The sequence below is a fragment of the Bos indicus x Bos taurus genome, chromosome 5, assembly GCF_003369695.1.
Source record: "Bos indicus x Bos taurus breed Angus x Brahman F1 hybrid chromosome 5, Bos_hybrid_MaternalHap_v2.0, whole genome shotgun sequence".
Classification (NCBI taxonomy): domain Eukaryota; kingdom Metazoa; phylum Chordata; class Mammalia; order Artiodactyla; family Bovidae; genus Bos; species Bos indicus x Bos taurus.
In genome coordinates this window covers 112,478,571-112,495,659 of record NC_040080.1, presented here as the reverse complement: position 1 = coordinate 112,495,659, position 17,089 = coordinate 112,478,571, and positions in this window count along the sequence as shown.

The following is a 17,089-nucleotide window of genomic DNA, read 5'->3' as shown; positions in this document are numbered from 1 at the left end:
TTTATTTTATTTTATTTTTTTGGCTTTTAAAATTTTAGCATCTTTTTATTTGTTTAATTACTAAGGCTAAAACTGTATTGGATTTAAAAATTGAGTATTTATAGTAAAGTGTATAAAAGTGTAAAAACCTATCTTTAAACACAATTTTAAAATGTAGCAATAGGAAGAATTAAAAACACAGGCAAACGAAAAACCTTATCCATACCTGAAACTCACTGATTCCAATAGAATGTCTTCCCAGAATGCAATTAACTGACACAGTCTGATGCAGTAGTCACAAAATCATTAATTTGAATAAGGAAAATAGGCATTCACTGTTGGCTTGAATGAATTGTTCAATATTCATGTTTACTTCCTTTATCTCACCTGCAAAGCCAATGAGAGTTTTTGGATTTGCATTTAAATGTTTGGCAATTTTTTTTTTAATTTTATTTTATTTCCAAACTTTACATAATTGTATTAGTTTTGCCAAACATCGAAATGAATCCACCACAGGTATACATGTGCTCCCCATCCCGAACCCTCCTCCCTCCTCCCTCCCCACACCATCCCTCTGGGTCGTCCCAGTGCACCAGCCCCAAGCATCCAGCATCGTGCATCGAACCCGGACCGGCAACTCGCCTCTTACATGATATTTTACATGTTTCAATGTCATTCTCCCAAATCTTCCCACCCTCTCCCTCTCCCACAGAGTCCATAAGACTGTTCTATACATCAGTGTCTCTTTTGCTGTCTCGTACACCGGGTTATTGTTACCATCTTTCTAAATTCCATATATATGCGTTAGTATACTGTATTTATGTTTTTCCTTCTGGCTTACTTCACTCTGTATAATAGGCTCCAGTTTCATCCACCTCATTAGAACTGATTCAAATGTATTCTTTTTAATGGCTGAGTAATACTCCATTGTGTATATGTACCACAGCTTTCTTATCCATTCATCTGCTGATGGACATCTAGGTTGCTTCCATGTCCTGGCTATTATAAACAGTGCTGCGATGAACTTTGGGGTACACGTGTCTCTTTCCCTTCTGGTTTCCTCAGTGTGTATGCCCAGCAGTGGGGTTGCTGGATCAAAAGGCAGTTCTATTTCCAGTTTTTTAAGGAATCTCCACACTGTTCTCCATAGTGGCTGTACTAGTTTGCATTCCCACCAACAGTGTAAGAGGGTTCCCTTTTTTCCACACCCTCTCCAGCATTTATTATTTGTAGACTTTTGGATCGCAGCCATTCTGACTGGTGTGAAATGGTACCTCATAGTGGTTTTGATTTGCATTTCTCTGATAATGAGTGATGTTGAGCATCTTTTCATGTGTTTGTTAGCCATCTGTATGTCTTCTTTGGAGAAATGTCTATTTAGTTCTTTGGCCCATTTTTTGATTGGGTCGTTTATTTTTCTGGAGTTGAGCTGTAGGAGTTGCTTGTATATTTTTGAGATTAGTTGTTTGTCAGTTGCTTCATTTGCTATTATTTTCTCCCATTCTGAAGGCTGTCTTTTCACCTTGCTAATAGTTTCCTTTGATGTGCAGAAGCTTTTAAGGTTAATTAGGTCCCATTTGTTTATTTTTGCTTTTATTTCCAATATTCTGGGAGGTGGGTCATAGAGGATCCTGCTGTGATGTATGTCGGAGAGTGTTTTGCCTATGTTCTCCTCTAGGAGTTTTATAGTTTCTGGTCTTACGTTTAGATCTTTAATCCATTTTGAGTTTATTTTTGTGTATGGTGTTAGAAAGTGGTCTAGTTTCATTCTTTTACAAGTGGTTGACCAGATTTCCCAGCACCACTTGTTAAAGAGATTGTCTTTAATCCATTGTGTATTCTTGCCTCCTTTGTCAAAGATAAGGTGTCCATATGTGCTAGAACAAATAATTCCACCTTTCTTTAAAAAAAGTTATTAAAGTAGAGTTGACTTGTAATCTTGTGGTAAGTTGTGCTGTATAGCAAAGTGATTCAGTTACATGTATATACATATATATACACACACACACACATATATGGGCTTCCCTGGTGGCTCAGCTGGTAAAGAATCCACTGCAATGTGGGAGACCTGGGGGTTTGATCCCTGAGTTGGGAAGATCCCCTGGAGAAGGGAAAGGCTACCCACTCCAATATTCTGGCCTGCAGAATTCCATGAACTTTATAGTTCATAGGGTCAGAAAAAAGAGTCGGACACAACTGAGCAACTTCCATATATGTATATATGCATACATACACTCTTTTTCCTATTCTTCTCCGTTATGGCTCATCACAGGGTACTGAATATAGCCCCTGTGCTGTACCGTAGGACCTTGTTATTCGTCCATTCTGTTCACAGTAGTTTGCATCTGCTAACCCCAACCTCCCACACCCAGCCCTCTCCCCCACTCCACCTTGGCAACCAAAAACCTACTTTTTGTATCAGTGAGTCTGTTTCAATTTTGTAGATGAGCTCATATGTGTCACATTTTAGATTGCACATATAAGTGATATACATGATATTTATCTTTCTCTTTCTGACTTCACTTATGTCACACTTTACTTCATTCTTTAATATAATGATTATATTAAGTTCATCCATCCATGTTGCTGCAAATGGCATTATCTCATTATTTTTTATGGTTCAGTAGTATTCCACTGTGTCTATATACCATATCTTCTTTATCCATCTGTTGATGGACATTTAGGTTATTTCTATGTCTTAGCTATTGTAAATAGCGCTGCTATGAAAATAGGGGCAAATGTAGCTTTTCAAATTATAGTTCTGTCCAGACATATGTCCAGGAGTAGAACTGCTGGATCCTAGTAGCCTCCTACTGTTTTCCACAGTGGCTGCCCCAGGTCAGATTTCCACCAACAGTGTAGGAGAATTCCCCTTTTTCCGCACTTTCTCCAACATTTGTTATTTGTAGACTTTTTAATGATGGCCATTCTGACTGGTATTAGGTGATTTGCATTGCTGTAGTAAAGATGTTTGGAGAAGGAAATGGCAACCCACTCCGGTGTTCTTGCCTGGAGAATCCCAGGGACGGGGGAGCCTGGTGGGCTGCCGTCTATGGGGTTGCACAGAGTCAGACATGACTGAAGCGACTTAGCAGCAGCAGCAGCAGTAAAGATGTTGAACGTCTTTTCATGTGAGGCTCCATCTTTCTTGATTATTTCATTTCAAAGGAATGAGTCTTTATAGATACCCGAGGGAAAAAAAAATCTGGTTTGTAGAAGATTTACATCTCCAAGTGCCAGAGAAAGTATAAAGTAAATGCCCTAAGAAAGGCAATATAATAAGCCAATAGTTAAGAAGAAAGCTGTTTAAAATTTACTTAAGCTGAGGGGTTAGACTTCATATGGGTAGTGACAGCTTTCACTGAGAAACCTCAGAAATGGTTAAAAACAGTCACCCCATAAATCTCAGTTACTCTGTACTGAAGGAGAAAATATTAGGAAGAGACAGCTATTCTTTGTCCAGGCTAATATTTGGGGTGTCTAAGAGCTATTTGTATAATAGAGCACCTTAGATCTATTCTAATCTCTGATGCAGTTAAAATTCCCATTACATCCTCTGCTTCTTCCTCCCATGTCTTAAATGCCACTTCATCCTCTTCTAGGAGGTGCTTAAATAAGGTAATAAGAACAGAAATATATATAGATACTTGATATTCTGAGCATTATAAAGGGTAGAATTTTGTTTCTTTTTTTATATTCATTGATTTATTTATTTTTGGCTATGCTGTGTCTTGGTTGCCACATGCAGACCCTCTAGTTGTGGCATCCAGGCTTAGTTGCCCCGCAGCATGTAGGATTTTGATTCCCCAACCAGGGATCAAATATTTGTCCCCTGCATTGAAAGGCGGATTCTTGACCACTGGACCAGCAGGGAAGTTCATGGAAATTTATTTCTTGATTGGCACATAGTATTACAAATTCTCTTACTAAAATGTGTGTTCTGAAGAAGAGGAGACAAATTCACACTAAGGAAAATTCATACCTGGAGAGTTTAATCTTTTTGAAAAAAATTTTCTCCAATCATCTTCTTCATGATATACTGAGCTTTTGTACCAACCTGCAATTTAATTTTTCAGTTCTTAGAATACAGCTAAACCTTCTGAGGGCAGAGTTACTAGTCTGGTTTAATAAAAGCAGTGAGCCCTGTACAGAAGGTGAAAAGAGGTGGACTCTATTCATAAGGGAGGAAATTAAATTTTCAAATTTTGATTGATTCTGGAATCCACACTTTTGGGGGCTGATAAGTTGATAATATACTTTACCTGAAGGAAAGCTGAATTTAATAAAGTGCAAATGTGAGTATGTGCTAATTGAAAAAAGTTAGAAAGTGTTAGAAAATCAATTCATTTTGTAAGTACAGTGATAAAGAAGTTACTGCAAGGGGATTTTTGAACTATAATGAATTAAAGCATTTATCTTGCAAACTTGATAAACAGCAATAGGCTCTTTAGAAGGTGAAAATAATTAGTTCCTCAGCTCCCATGTGAGCTCAAATCATTGTTACAATTATATTTATTTATTATAGCAAAATGACTTTTTATTTTAATGCAATACAGGCTTAGAAGCCTATAATCACATCACTTTTTTCCTAATAAGTTTTGTTTGTGTTTATTGTAAGAATGAATTCCCGTTTCTCATGTTATTGACCTTTTATCTCTCTCTCCTTAAGAAGACACAGTAGCACTGAGTTATCTGCTTGTAGACAAGATGGATTTAGAAAAGACGACTCCTCTCCCTAGCCCCTCTCTAATACATTATCTAAATGTCACTCTGTGATTTTATTTGATTTTTTTAGAGTAAACATAAGCTCTTGTCACTCCCTTCTTTTTTTTTTAAATTTTATTTTATTTTTAAACTTTACATAATTGTATTAGTTTTGCCAAATATCAAAATGAATCCACACTCCCTTCTTAACAACCTTCCAATACCCCACAATTACCCAGCATAAAATTATCATAAGACAACTTATAACTCCTGGTAATTAACCCCAAATCATCCTAAACTATTTGTCCCCACCTTGAACTTTGCTTATCAGTCAGATGAACTCCTGTACTACTTGTGTGCATGTCCAGTCATGTCCAGCTGTTTGCAACTCCATGGACTGTAGCCCACCAGGATCCTGTCCATGGAATTTTCCAGACAAGAATACTGAAGTGTGTTGACATTTCCTACTCCAGGGGATCTTCCCAACGCGGGCATCAAACAAACACTCGTCTCCTGTGTCTCCTGCATTGACAGGCAGATTCTTTACCACTGTGCCACCTGGGTAGCCCTGAATGAACTCTTCTGTGCCCTTAAATATGTTGTATATCTGTTACCAAACATAAGTTCATGTGCCTGGTGTGTGTCGTGAGGCCAAATAAACCAAAATGGCAGAGTTTGGAGCAGAGTTTCATTGCAGGGCCAAGCAAGGTGAGTGGGTGGCTCGTGCTCAAAATCCCTGAATTCCTTGATGGTTTTCTGGGAGATTTTATAGGCAAAATTTGGGGTGAAGTCTGCAGGGTACGTGACTTTCTTCTGGTTGGTTGGTGATGAAGTAACTTGGCAGTGCTCTAGGAATCTTGTGCTCAGCCTGCAGTGACCACCCTCCACCTGGATGGGGAGGGTCTTTGTTCCTGCAGAAGATCTCAAAAATACTGTTGTGTATATCCCCTAAGGAGGAACCAGGATGCTGCTTTATCACTGCTTGTTTTTTGATTGCTCCTCCTTTGTTTCTGCATGCCCTTCCTTCTCTCATTAACAACTGTTTGAGTCTGCTCTTTGGTGTTTAGGAAGGTCTAGGAGGCTACGGCCTTTATTCTGCCAAGAAGAAATCTGGGACAAGAAAGGCTTTTTACCCAGGAGGGCCCCACAGGTCCTACTCATTTCAATCATACTGACCTTAAATTCCTCCTGCTCCTTAACTTCTTTTCTATCCTAGGCCTTCCCAAGGACTGACTTTGTGTTCAGAACACTTCTCACATCTTCCTATCTTGTTAATTCATTTTCACTACTGGTATCTCGGGTAAAGTCCGCCTTCTCCAGTAGCCTTTCTTGAGTTCCCTGGCCAGTTCAAATTTCCCCATTTTCTTGGCACCATAACCACTTCACACCTTAGCACCATCGTAGGCTTCTTTATAACACTTTACATAGGCTCAGTAAACCCAGGGCCACAACCTCCCTTATGCCCTCCACTATTCTGAGTGGTACCTAGTAGGTGCTCAAATATTTGTTGAGTGAATAATGATTGATTGTGTCTTTCATCCAGGATGTGGTTGTTTCTTTAGTCTTCTTTTCTGCCATCAGACCTTCAGATCCTGGATGGAAAATCATTGTGTTCACCATACTTAATCGTGTTGGTCCAATAGTGTACCAATTAAGATAGGCTAAGTTTTGCTCCAGTAATAAATACTGTCAACTTCAGATTGGCACTTGCCAAGAATTTTACCAGCAACTGAACAACAACCACATGGGCATTTGCCATCTGCCTCTGCAGAGATTGAACCCTGCCCTGCTGCAGCTGCCCACCTTCAGCAGCCCCGAGGGGAATTCAGGGTGGAGAGTGAGGCACTCTGTGTTCCAGGGAAACTGGTGGGACAGGTGATTTCATGATCCCAATCCTTGCATCTCTTCATATTTAGAAAATCATGAAATCCCTTCATGGTGACATTAGCTCCTCATGACTAGCAGAAAAACTTTTGTAAAGTAAGTGCTTGATTGCACAGAATCCCCCTCCACCAAAACCTGGTATATTGAGCTTCTCCCACTGCCTCTACGGAGCAGTCTCTCAGAGCTATATGAGCTGCTGTCTCCCGGGCTGCCGTCCTCATTTTGCCCTCAATAAAGCTTAACTCTCAACTTGCACATTGTGGATCATTTTAGATAAAAGTATTGCAAAATTTTAGAGTATTAGCACAAAAGTTTATTTCTCTCTTATTTGGTGAATAGCAATAATGACTGTAAAACAGATGGGGTCTAGCCTGTATACTGACTAGAAACAAGGGGTTTGTCTTGTCTTGTTCAGTCACTCGTCATGTCTGACTCTTTGTGACCCCATGGACTACAGCACACCAGGCTTCCCTGTCTTTCACCAATTCCTGTAGGCTGCTCAAACTCATGTCCATCGAGTCAGTGATGCCATCCAACCATCTCATTCTCTGTCGCCCGCCTCTCCTCCTGCCCTCAGTCTTTCCCAGCATCAGGGTCTTTTCCAATGAGTTGGCTCTTTGCATCAGGTGGCCAAAATACTGGAGCTTCAGCTTCAGCATCAATCCTTCCAATGAATATTCAGGACTGATTTCCTTTAGGATTGACTCATTTGATCTCCTTGCAGTCCAAGAGACTCTCAAGAGTCTTCTCCTGCATCACAGTTCAAAAGCACCAATTCCTTGATGCTCAGCTTTCTTTATGGTCCAACTCTCACATCCATACATGACTACTAGAAAAGGCATAGCTTTGACCATACAGACCTTTGTCAGCTAAGTGATGTCTTTGCTTTTTAATACACCATCTAGGTTGGTTATAGATTTTCTTCCAAGAAACATGCTTCTTTTAATATCATGGCTGTAGTCACCATCTGTAGTGATATTGGAGCCCAAGAAAAAGAAAAAAACAAAAAACAAAGGGATTAGTTGATTAATGATTCATGGAGAAATCAGAGCAGAGTGTCGAGGAAGAAGAAATTTTCCTCTAACATTCTAGATTCTTCTGGCTGGTCTAAGAATTAAATTGATATGATGCAGGTTAACAGGAGAAAATCAAACAAAGTTTAGTAACATGGATACATGGAAGAAACCCAGGAAAACCAAAAAAAAAAAAAAAAAAATCACTCAAATGGCAACAACCCTCACTTTAAATACTATCCTCAGCTAAAGATAAGAGAGGATGTGACGGTGGGGAAAACACAGTAAACAAGAATAAGGTTGTTGTGCAGATTTAAGTCCTTACCTTCTCTGTTCACGGGCTTCCCTGGTGGCTCAGCTGGTAAAGAATCAGCCTGCAATGCAGGAGACCTGTGTTCGATCCCTGGGTTGGGAAGATCCCTTGGAGAACGGAAAGGCTACACACTCTAGTATTCTGGCCTGGAGAATTCCATGGACTCTGTAGTCCATGGGGTTGCAAAGAGTTGAACACAACTGAGTGACTTTCACTTCACTTCTCCATTCATAAGAATTTCTAGACATGTGGTCATCTTCCTCTTTCTGATAAAGCAAGGGAGACACCCTTACAGATGGAGATTGCCCTTATGTGTTTATGTGTAGATATTTCTTCAGAGAAGGTGATGGCACCCCACTCCAGTACTTTTGCCTGGCAAATCCCATGGACAGAGGAGCCTGGTAGGCTGCAGTCCATGGGGTCGCTAGGAGTCGGACACGACTGAGCGACTTCACTTTCACTTTTGACTTTCATGCATTGGAGAAGGAAATGGCAACCCACTCCAGTGTTCTTGCCTGGAGAATCCCAGGGACGGGGGAACCTGGTGGGCTGCCATCTATGGGGTCGCACAGAGTTGGACATGACTGAAGTGACTTAGCAGCATAGATATTTCTTGCAAAAAGGTAATTCCTACTTGGTTTTCAGAATTTTTCTCATATCTTCTATTTCTTAAAAAATAATCAGCTTAAAATAATTAATGTGCCAAACAGAGATGCATTTTGGGGTGGCAAATTTTCCTCCCCTACAATAATTAACTTTTTATCTCAATTATAATCTAAGGAGGACTCTCCCCAATTTGTTATTCTAAAAATTAATCAATTATGATCATGTTTAATAGATAAAACTTTAATTTGGCTAAATATCCATGAATTCAAAACCAATACTTAGAAAATTATAGGTTTCAAGGTACTGTTATGATCCAAGGAAAGGATTTTAGGCAACTCTAGACTGCATGTTGAGAGCAATGTGAACTATGCTCGGTAGAAATTATGCTCAGTAGAAATAGATAAATAAATATCCTGTTCTTCTGCCTTCACCACAGAAAGATGTGTTATCAGAGAAAACAGGAAATTAAACATAGGAACCATCCAATATCTTTGCTTGACTAGACTCACCAAACCAAAATGATTTCACCAAATAAGATTTGTGGCTTGTCTACAAATATTTATGTATAATCAAAAATTCTCAGTGTAGGTGGCACAGCATAGGCCTTATCTTCCAAATACCACAAAAGTACTGGAAAGAGTGAGGCTTCGTAGGTGGTACCAGTGGTAAAGAATCTGCCTGCCATTTCAAGAGACACAAGAGAGACTGATTTGATACCCGAGGCAGGAAGATTCCCCGCTAGAGGCAACGGCACCACCATTCCAGTATTCTTGCCTGGAAAATGCTATGGACAGAGTTGCCAGGTGAGCTACGGTTCATGGAGTTGCATACTGACTTGGCTGAGAATGCACACACTCCACATATTTGTATTAGAACCATACATTTTCACTGCAATATTGAACCCCAGTCTGATAACAAGTGTTCATTTTTAGCTTTCTTCCTTTTCTTCTTTTGAGCATCTTACTCCAACAGAGAGAAACTAGACTCTCACTATTATACATTTAGCAATTTGGCTCTAATCTAGTATACATATAAACAGGTTTTGAACTCACTTATACCCCTGTGAGAAAGATTTTATCAGCTAGATAACAACATTTATGTACAGTCTTTTGGTCTTGCTGTATCTGAAGACCCCCTGGAAAAGGGAATGTTGACCCACTCCAGTACTCTTGCCTGGAGAGTCCCATGGACTGAGAAGGCTGGTGGGCTGCAGTCCATGGGGTCACACAGAGTCAGACACGACTGAAGCGACTTAGCTCCTTCGTATCTGGTTTAGACACTGTTTTCCAGTTATCTAAGTTTATTTTTCTCTTCCCTACCACAAATGAATGAATGAATGTGGTTACTATTCAATTGTAGTGCATTTAATGCTCATTTGTTAGTGTTTGTATTCTATTTTGGGTTCTTACCTATTTTGGGTGGTTTTATTGTTTTTTGTTGTTTTCTATTTTGAGTATGTGAAACATTACTATGGGTCTTTGGGTCAGAGCTACACACACACACGCACAAAAGTACATGCTTCTCTATGTACGCAGAGAAACATCATTCTCTCCTGTCCCTGCTACCGTGTTCCCACTTCTCACAACAGTCTTTCACTAGTGCTTATAGGTAATTCATTGTTTTCATTTCTGGTTTATCCTCCCAGTATTTGGTTTGCACAAATGAACAGGTACGTATGTTTTTTCTTATGTTCCTTTTCTTAAGTAAAGTTTGCATACTGTTTTGTGCCTTGTTTTTTTCACTTAGCAGTATGTTTTTGAAAGCATTCCATATCAGGTCATGAACTTATTATTAATTCTTTTATTACAGTTGAGTAGGATTCTGTTCTATAAGATATGCTAGAGTTTACTCAACCGCTTTCCTATGTATGAACATTTAGGTTGTTTCCATATTAAGTAATTACAAACAATGCTACAATGAATGACCTTATGCATATGTATTTCTGTATTATTGGAAGTGTATTTTGAGGGTAGATTCCTAAATGTATGATTGTTGGTCTGAGCCATATGTGCTATATCCTTGTGTTAGGCAGTGCTAATTTCATTTTAGAAGGGCTATATATCTATTTTCATTTCTAGCAGCAATGTATAAGAGTGTCTATTCCCCAATTGTTTCACTTACAGAATGTTCTGTTGTATTTTAAAACTGTTCCAGTCTCTAACAGATCAAAAATGACATCTTAGCATTATCTTAATTTGCAATTATCTCATTATGAGTGAGGTTAAACATTTTCTCCTTATTTGAGAAGACTTATCAGTTCAGTTCAGTTGCTCAGTGGTGTCCGACTCTTTGCAGCACCATGAACCTCAGCACACCAGGCCTCCCTGTCGATCACCAACTCCTGGAGTCCACCCAAACTCAGGTCCATTGAATCGGTGATGCCATCCAACCATCTCATCCTCTGTTGTCCCCTTCTCCTCCTGCCCTCAGTCTTTCTCAGCATCGGGGTCTTTTCAAATGAGTCAGCTCTTCACATCAGGTGGGCAAAGTACTGGAGTTTCAGCTTCAGAATCAGTCCTTCCAATGAACACCCAGGACTGATCTCCTTTAGAACCGACTGGTTGGATCTTCTTGCAGTCCGAGGAACTTTCAAGAGTCTTATCCAACACCACAGTCCAAAAGCATCAATTCTTTGTGCTCAGCTTTCTTTATAGAGGGTCATTATTCCCTGCCTTGCTCAGATTGCATTCTTGGAAGTCATACTATAAGTCAATAAAACCCTGAAGCATGAATACTCTGGAAATACTAAGCACATGCTGTTCCTAGTAAAATAACTTTATTTTCATATGTATTTTTTTTTACTTTTAGAGATGACTTTCCATAAATTTATCTCAAATGTAATGAGTTTGTTAGGTTACTATTCTGGCTAAAGAAATCACTGAATAACCAATATAGTAAGAAGACATGCTGAGATAAAGGTCCTTATGTTACTTAAACAGAAAAAGTGAAGTCACTCAGTTGTGTCCGACTCTTTGTGACCCCATGGACTGTAGCCTAGTTCCCTTTAGACTTTGTTTATTGTGATTTTTTTTCATGAAAATTAAAAAATATTGTCGAACTTACCTTTTTGTTATTGCCTCTGAATTCTGAGTCATAGTTAAAAAAACCTTTCTCTGTGAAGTTAAAAAAATTCATCTGTGTTTTCTCTTATCATTTGTGGGTTTTTTTCCATTTTGGTTCCTAATCCATTTGGAGTTTATTCTTGTTTATGGTGTGAAACATGGTTTAATTTTATCTCCCCCCCAACAATGACTCCTTAGTTGACCCATCACCATTTATTTGAAAACCTCCACCTTTACCCAGGAATTTAGAATGATGTCTTTGTCAGATAGTCAGCTTCCATGTACACTTGCATCCAGTTATGGACTTTCTATTCTCATCCACTAACCATCTTAACTCTCAAGGTACCAGCTCTATACTTGTACTGGCAGAGACACTAAACAGTATGTTTTAATACCTACTAGGGCTAGTTCTTACCTCATAATTTTTCTTTAGCCATTTTTTCGTACTATTCTTGTATGTTTGTTTTCCCATATGAACTTTAATAGTGATTTTTCTAACTACAAAAAAGCTTGTTTGCATTTTTATTGGAGTTATATTGATTTTATATATTAACTGAGGGAGACCTGACATCTTTATGTTGAGATTTTCTATCCAAGAAAAAGAATGTTATTTCAAGTCTATTTTTGTGACTTTTGAGTTGTTTTACCATTTTCCTCTTAGAGATTTTATACATTTTATATCAAATATATTCCCAAGTATGCTATCTTTTTTAAAAATAAGATTTTAAATGGGTTTTTCTCTACTTTTATGACCTTTAACCATTTATTACATGTTTATATGAAGACTTTTGTTTTTCCTATGTTAATGTTATAGTTGGTTATTTCACTGAGTTATTTGATTATTTGAGTTAATTTATCATTGATTCCCTGGTGATTTTCCAGTATACTATCATACCATTTACAAATGAAGATAATATTGCTCCTGTATCTATTTTTATTCTCTTGTTTACTTCTCTTGTCTAATTTTACTAATATCCTAGTAAAATATCAACAAGTAAAAGGGATAGTAGAAATGCATGAAGTAATGAATTATCTCCCCTTTAAATAAGATAACTGTTTAAAGAGTAAGGTATACACATACACACATATGTTAAGAAAATATCTATGTCTCAATTCTTATTTTCATGAGTTTTTTTTTTTTTTTTAGCAATAATGGATGTTAAATTTTTGTCCAAGTTATTTTCAGCACTTTTGAAATTAATCATAATATTCCCCTTAAATTTAATAGTATGGTGTGTGATATTAATAGATCTCCTAGTGTTAAACTAATCTTACATTTTGGGAACAAATCCTACTTGGTCATGGTACATTATTTTCTTAATATGGTGCTGTATTTTGCTTACTAATATTTTGTTTAAAATTTTTTTACCAGTATTTATGGGTGCAATTAGTCTTTAATGTTCTTCCTTTGTACTGTTTCTGGTTTAAATTAGATTAACATCTTGTTTCATAAGGGAAATTAGGAAGCTTTTCTTCCTTTTCAGTGCTCTGTAATAACTTTAGAGTATTAAGACTATATGGTCTTTGGAAATTTGATAAAACTCCTTTGTAAAAACCTCCAGGTGTGGGGCTTTTTTATTAGTTTGTTTTAAGGATTGTTTGTATTTCTTCTAAAAATGTGTCTGGTTCAACTTTCATACTTGAATGAGGTCAATAATGGGGTTTTATTTTTTTAAGCCAAACAGAAAATCTTTTTTCTTTACTAGATGAACATTTTAGGATGAATTGTGTTCCTCCAAAATCCATATTAGGGCTTCCCAGGTGGCGCTAGTGGTAAAAAACCTGCCTGCCTTTACAGGAAACCTAAGAGATGCCCTGTTCAATCCCTGGGTCAGGAAGATCCCTTGGAGGAGGTAAGGGCAACCCACTCCAGGATCTTTGCCTGATGAATCTCATAGACAGAGGAGCCTAGCCGTCTACAGTCCATGGGGTTGCAAAGAGTCAGACACAACTGAAGTGACTTAGTACACACACAAAATTCTTATTGAAGCCCTAAACTACATTATATAGAATGGGGATGAATATGAGTATAACGCCTTTAAGGAAAGATTAAGTTAAAATGTGCCTGCAAGAGTGGGTCCTCAGCTAATCTGACAGTGTCTTCATAAGAAAAGATTGGGACACAAAGAAAGATACCAGGGATGCACGTGCAGAAGAAAGACATGTGAAAATATAGAGAGAAGGCAGCCACCTGCAAGCAAAGGTCGAAATAAACCAAACCTCCTGGCCCCTTTCATCTTGGATTTCTAACCTCCAGGACAATGAGAAAGTAAATTTCTGTTGTCTAAGTCACCTAGTCTGCGGTATTTTGTTCCGGCAGCCCTGCTAACTAACACAGTGAATTAAGCCCACTCACAGCGATTTCTGTGACTGGTATGTTTGGTCTCTATGTGGCATATATTATTTACTCATTACATATGTTGCCTTATGAGATTCTTTCTTTTTAAGTTGCATGTATAGTTTGCTCTTTTATTTAAAAAATGGGGGGCTATACAGGAAGGTCTGTTGTTTTGTCTAATGCTACTCTTTTGAATGTTCTTTTTTTAACCTTTTACCACATAGCTTATCAACTTTCATTTTATTTAGCACCCACTTTTTGCCTATGCAATAAGAAACTTTTTATATTTCCCTCTTTTCCCCTCCTCTCTTCCCATTTTCAACTGCAATATTTATAATTTATCACGATATATAACAATTGGGTATTAGTATTCCACTCTCACCTCTGACATTGCTTTAGTCTTATATGTATATTCCTACATTTTAAAGTGCTTACATTCAGTCCTTATGCCAAAGTTTTCCTCATCGTTACTTGGTTGGATAGAGCTTGTGCTCTGCTTGGCAGAGGTCAGCAAACTTTTTCTGTAAAGCACCAGATAGTAAAATCTTGGGGCTATGTAGAGCAGGAGAACACAAACTGTTTCGGTCACAACTCTGTCATAGTATGAAGGTAACCATAGGCACTATGAGTGAGTGACTGTAACTTACCAAACAGGACCTTGGACCACAGTTTGCTAAATAGTACACTGGGATATTTCTCAAAAAGGATGGATATATACAGAATTTCTTAAGTTCTTGTATATTGAAAGTGAAAGTCGCTCAGTCCTGTCCAACTCATTGTGACCCCATGGACTATACAGTCTGTGGAGTTCTCCAGGCCAAAATTCTGGAGTAGATATCTAATTCCATTCTCCAGAAGATAGTCCCAACCCAGGAATCAGACCGGGGTCTCCTGCATTGCAGGTGGATTCTTTACCAACTGAGCTGTCGGGGAAGCCCCATTTTCTCCTATGAGAACTCCAAAATTACAACTCGCGACTGAATAACCATCAATAGGAAAACGTTGGATCCTACCAAAAAGATAACCCACATCCAAGGGTGAAAGAGAAGCCCCAGCAAGATGGTAGGAGGGGCGAAATCACGTTTAGAATCAAACCTCATACTTGCCAGAGACACTTGGAGGGCTCAAACAAACCTTGTGCACACCAGGACCCAGAGACCCCACAGAGACTGAGCCAGAGCTGTGTTTCAGTGTCTCCTGTGAAGGTACGGGTCAGCAGGGGACTGCTGCAGGGCAGGGGCTCTGGGTGCAGCAGACCTGGGTACGGCATAAGCCCACTTGGAGGAGGTCGCCATTAACCCACCATAGAGCAGCCAGAACTTACACAGGACTGGGAAACAGACTCTTGAAGGGCACAAACAGAACCTGTGTGCACCAGAACCCAAGAAAAAGGAGCAGTGACCCCACAAGAGCCTGATCCAGACTTGCCGGTAAATGTCCAAGAGTCTCCGGTGGAGGCGTGGGTCAGGGGTGGCCTGCTTCAGGGTTGGGGGCACTGAGTGTAACAGTGTATCCATGGGGCCTTTTGAAGGAGGCCTTCATAACCTCCACCATAGTTTGGCCTCAGATCTAACGACAGAGAGGGAACACAGCCCCACCCATCAACAGAAAATTGTATTAATGATTTACTGAGCATGGCCCTGCCCACCAGAACAAGACCCATTTTCCCCTCAGTCAGTCTCTCCCATCAGGAAGCTTCTGTAAGCCTTTCATCCTTCTCCAGCACAGGGCAGACAGAATGAAAACCACAATCACAGAAAACTAACCAATCTGATCACATGGACCACAGCCTTGTCTAACTAAAGGAAACTATGAACCATGCCATGCAGGGCCACCCAAGATGGGCGTGTCATGGTGGAGAGTTCTGACAAAATGTGGTCCACTGGAGAAGGGAATGACAAACCACTTCAGTATTCTTGCCTTGAGAACCCCATGAACAGCATGAAAAGGCAAAAAGATAGGACACTGAAAGATGAATTCCCCAGGTCAATAGGTGCCCAATATGCTACTGGAGATCAGTGGAGAAATAACTCCAGAAAGAATGAAGAGACGGAGCCAAAGCAAAAACAACACCCAGTTGCAGATGTGACTGGTGATGGAAGCAAGGTCCAATGCTGTAAAGAGCAATATTGCATAGGAACCTGGAATGTCAGGTCCATGAATCAAGGTAAATTGGAAGTGATCCAACAGGAGATGGCAAGAGTGAACGTAGACATTTTACGAATCAGTGAACTAAAATGGCCTGGAATGGGTGAATTTAACTCAGATGATCACTACATCTACTAATGTGGGCAAGAATCCCTTGGAAGAAGTGGATCAGCCATCATAGTCAACAAAAGAGTCCAAAATGCAGTACTTGGATGCAATCTCAAAAACGACAGAATAATCTTTGTTCATTTCCAAGGCAAACCATTCAATATCATGGTAATCCAAGTCTATGCCCTGAGCAGTAAAGCTGAAGAAGCTGAGTTGAATGGTTCTGTGAAGACCTATGAGACCTTCTAGAACTAACACCCCAAAAAAGATGTCCTTTTCATTATAGGAGACTGGAAAGCAAAAGTCAGAGATGTCTGGAATAACAGACAAATTTTGGCCTTGGAGTATAAAACGAAACAGGTCAAAGGCTAACAGAGTTTTGGCAAGAGAATGCACTGGTCATAGCAAACACCCTCTTCCAACAACACAAGAGAAGTCTCTACACATGGACATCACCACATGGTCAATATTGAAATCAGATTGATTATATTTTTTGCAGCCAAAGATGGAGAAGCTGCAGCCAAAGACAGACGAAGTCAGCAGAAATAAGACCAGGAGCTGACTGTGGCTCAGATCATGATCTCCATATTGCCAAATTCAGACTTAAATTGAAGAAAGTAGGGAAAGCCACTAGACCATTCAGGTATGACCTAAATCAAATCCATTATGATTATACAATGGAAGTGACAAATAGATTCATGGGATTAGAACTATGGATGGACATTCGTAACATTTTACAGGAAGCAATGATCAAGACCGTCCCCAAGAAAAAGAAAGGCAAAAAGGCAACATCATTGTCCAAGGAGGCCTTACAAATAGCTAAAAGAAGAAAAGATGCAAAAGGCAAAGGAGAAAAGGACAAATACACTCATTTGAGTACAGAGTTCCAAAGAATAGCAAGGAGGGATACAAAAGCCTTCCTCGGTGATCAATG